Source organism: Phoca vitulina, unplaced genomic scaffold (genome assembly GCF_004348235.1).
Source record: "Phoca vitulina isolate PV1807 unplaced genomic scaffold, GSC_HSeal_1.0 scaffold8, whole genome shotgun sequence".
Lineage (NCBI taxonomy): Eukaryota > Metazoa > Chordata > Mammalia > Carnivora > Phocidae > Phoca > Phoca vitulina.
The window spans coordinates 74,176,906-74,181,122 of NW_022589711.1; the positions used below are offsets into that span (position 1 = coordinate 74,176,906).

General features: G+C 38.5%; 1 pseudogene; it reads right to left on the minus strand.

Moving 5' to 3' along the window:
• Positions 1 to 2,633: 2,633 nt before the first annotated feature.
• LOC116633594 lies at positions 2,634 to 3,849 on the minus strand (annotated as a pseudogene).
• Positions 3,850 to 4,217: the final 368 nt, after the last annotated feature.

The window sequence follows — 4,217 nt, forward strand, 5'->3', positions numbered from 1 at the left end:
CCATCAGGCACTGTGTGCCTCCCATTCTTTCTTTCTTTTTTTTTTTTTTTAAGATTTATTTATTTGAGAGAGAGAGAGCGTGAGCACACGCCCACACGTGTGTCCCACACTGTGGGGAGGGGCAGAGGTAGAGGGAGAGAGGGTCTTTTTTTTTCTTTTAGATTTTATTTATTTATTTGACAGAAAGAGAGACAGTGAGAGCAGGAACACAAGCAGGGGGAGTAGAAGAAGGAGAAGCAGGCTTCGCTGAGCAGGGAGCCCAAGGTGGGGCTCCATCCCAGGACCCTGGGATCATGACCTGAGCAGAAGGCAGACAATGACTCAGCCACCCAGGCGCCCAGGGAGAGAGGGTCTTAAGCAGACTCTGCACTGAGCTCGGAGCCTGACCTGGGGCTTAATCTCACGACCCTGAGATCACACCTGAGCCAAAACCCAGACTCGGGGACTTAACCGACTGCATCACACAGGTGCCCCTGTGTGCCTCTCATTCTTAACTTTGAGGCATTATAGGCTTAGGTTTTGGTTTGCTTATGTAAGCCAGTAAGGCATTAAAACCACCTCATTCTAATGGCCTCCTTGTTTAATTAACAGGAGGAAGATGACTAGTGCCATTGTAGCCCAGAGATCAACTACGTAAGTGGGAATATATAATGTATCACTAACCTCTTTTTCTAAGATTTCTCTCAGCAAGAGAAGCCCACTACCGGAGCTGCTTCTCAACATGGGGCAGAGAAGTAGGGAGGATTATGATTGTGTCTCAGATCTTTCAGCGATCGTAACTGAAAGCCTCAGGTGCTGTAGAATCCATTAGCACGTTAGCTCTGAAGCTCTGCTTTTCACAACTGCTTCAAAAAAACAAAACAAAAAAATTGTGGTGTGGATAGAAGGCAGGCCATTCCTGTGAGTGTGGCGTTCCTCTAAATGATGACTTAAGTTTGAGAAAATCCCATCAGTGTGAGAGCTGCCCAAACTTTCTTAACTGCTCTATAGTGTGAAATTCTCCTTTCCCTCTCTTCTTCACAGAATTCATTCCTGATTACCCCTCATTTTCTGGCTTTCTCCTTGTTTTTCCTCAAAATAAATCTCTCAATATTTTTTTCCTCTCAATACATCTCTTGCATTCCTAACAATACCTGCGTGTTTGCTTCTCAGAGACCATGATCAATGGGCATGTAACTTTCAAATAGAATGAGAAAATTAAGCTAAAAATTTGATAGTACATATACAATGAATATAAATATAGAACTAAGCTTCTAAAAACTCTGAAATATTTATAGTTATTATATATATATTTATATTGCAACTTACTGTACAAGTAATATAAGTAGTAAAACTAATAAGGAAAGGAGAACTCATGTTTTCATAGAGGTAAATACTTCATGGAGCTAAATGTATAAAATTATTAAAGACATTTTCAAAGGAGTGTGTTAGAGACTAGCTCTCAAAATACTGGTTGATTAAATAGAGACCATAAATCATTAATATGTTTAGTAATAGATGATCATCATCATGACCATAGTTCTTGGAATGTATGCCTAATAATATTTTTGATACTTTAGAACAAACTACTGCTAGATTTCTGAAACGAATTCTTATATTAGAATAATAACTCATAAAATAACATCTACAATTTCTTAAGATTCAGTCAATGGCAAAGATCCATTTTTGAATTCTTGTAACCATTATCTGGGCTGGTCAAAGCTTGTCCATTGTGTACCAACTTTATCAACTTGATGATATACTCAGAGAAATCTAGACTCAGTCTTTTTGATGAGTATATACAGGAAGGACACTGATTTGACATAAACTTATGGCCAGGATAGGTCGCCTTTCTACAACAGGGCATATAGTCCCTTTTTTAAAACTAGGGACCATCAATAAGATAAAAGTTTGCTATAAAATGATAGTCTTAAAATTCTAGATATTTTTACCTTCAATTTATTTTTTTTTAATTTATTTTTTTTTTAAAGATTTTTTTTTTATTTATTTATTTGACAGAGAGAGACACAGTGAGAGAGGGAACACAAGCAGGGGGAGTGGGAGAGGGAGAAGCAGGCTTCCCGCCGAGCAGGGAGCCCGATGCGGGGCTCGATCCCAGGACCCTGGGATCATGACCTGAGCCGAAGGCAGACGCTTAACGACTGAGCCACCCAGGTGCCCCTACCTTCAATTTATTTATTCAATAACAAATATTCAATATTTCTGGAGTAGTTACAGTTTATGCCTATTTCAAGCATCTGTGAAGCTCAGAAACTAAAAAGATATGCAGCGATCCATTTCACTTGTTAAGGCAGGCACCAAAATCAAATGAAACTTTTGATATTATGAACTTAAATTTGCACATTTTTAACTGAAACAATTGATGCCAATAAAGTAATTGAAAAAATTGAGGAAAAAATCCCATTAATGCTTCAATTACCCAATTTATTTATGGATTTTCAAATTTACTACTCATTTTTTTACTTTTATTTAACATCTCTAACATAATTACCAAATTTTACTTTGACTGTATGTATCTTGTATGTGTGTGATGTTTGGTTTATGTATATATTTATATTTTTAATTATTTTATGGGACATGTTTCATCCTGAAAAACCTGATATCAGGATTCTTTTTTTTTTTTTTTTAAGAAGCACACTGCAATAGTTAATTTTATTTGTTCAAGGGCTCATATTGCAAGCATTAAACCAAGCATGGGCTTTGATTTTGTGAGCCCAGATTCACATATTTAGGAAGATAAAAGCAAACTGTGATCCATGTATATGGATGAAAAACTAAAGGCTCACAGTTAATCACATAGTAGTTTTAAATTTCTACAGCCTAGAAGCCAGAAGTCACAGATCTTTTAGGTCTTTCTGGATGTCCCACAAGGTATCTGCACTTTTCTTGAGCTGGGCAACCCCATCATCCTTCAGCTTCTGGTTGATCACACTGGTTAAGCCCCGAGAGTTCAGGATACATGGAAGGCTCAGGAAGACTTCGTTCTCAATGCCATACATCCCCTTCACCACTGTTGACACTGGATGAATCCTGGATAGATTTTTCAACATGAATTCAATGAGATCAGCCACACTTAATCCAATAGCCCAGTTGGTATATCCTTTTAGCTTGACAACTTCATAGGCACTTTCCACCACCATCTTATGCACTTCCTTCCAATTTTCACTGTCGTTGTCTGTTCCCATTTCTGGATTCAGTTCCTGAAGAGAAACGCCTGCCACATTCACTCCACTCCACACAGCCACACTTGAATCGCCATGTTCTCCCAAAATCCATCCATGGCAGCTGCTGGGATGAATGCCACGTTTTTCAGCCATAAAATAGCGAAATCTAGCCGAATCCAGATTACACCCACTTCCAATTACACGGTGCTTGGGTAGTCCACTTAGTTTCCAGGTAACATATGTGAGAATATCCACTGGGTTGGAAACCACAATTATGATACAATCAGAACTGTACTTGACTATCTGGGAATAATGAATTTGAAGACATTAACATTCCTCTGCACCAGATTATGCCGGCTCTCTCCTTCCTGCTGGCGGACTCCCGCAGTCACCACCACAATCTTAGAATTGGCAGTCACAGAGTAATCTTTATCTGCCACAATTTTAGGTGTCTGAAGAAATAAGCTCCCAAGTTGCAGATCCATCATTTCTCCTTTGAGTTTATCTTCTAAAACATCCACAAGGGCAAGTTCATCAGCCAGAGACTTTCCCAGAATGCTGATGGCACACACCATACCAACTTGTCCAACATCCACTACAGTGATCTTATTGTTTGGGACGGTTGCCTCTTCTTCTGCAACTGGTGCAATCAGTTTTTCCTTAAGAGTTGCCATTGTGCCCAGAGAGAACCCGCTGGGAGAGTCGCTCGAGGAAGACAATGATAGCTGCGTGCGTCTCCTAAGGCACAGGATCTGCAAGGAGAGTGATATCAAGATTCTTAGTTGATACGTTGAGATGCATGATTGCATTAGATACATTTCAACACTTTTCTATTTAGATGTCATATTCTTGTTTTTGGAAATAATCAATTATGATGACTTGTTTATTTGTGCTGATTTTTGATGTAAAAATGAAATAAGATAATTTTTAAATAGTCAGAAGAGTTGTACTTGCATTGATTAAAATGATACCAGGATGTGATATAATAAAAATAAATGTTTAGCTATGTAATTTAGCTCTAAGATTATATGACTACAAGGCCATAAAATTATG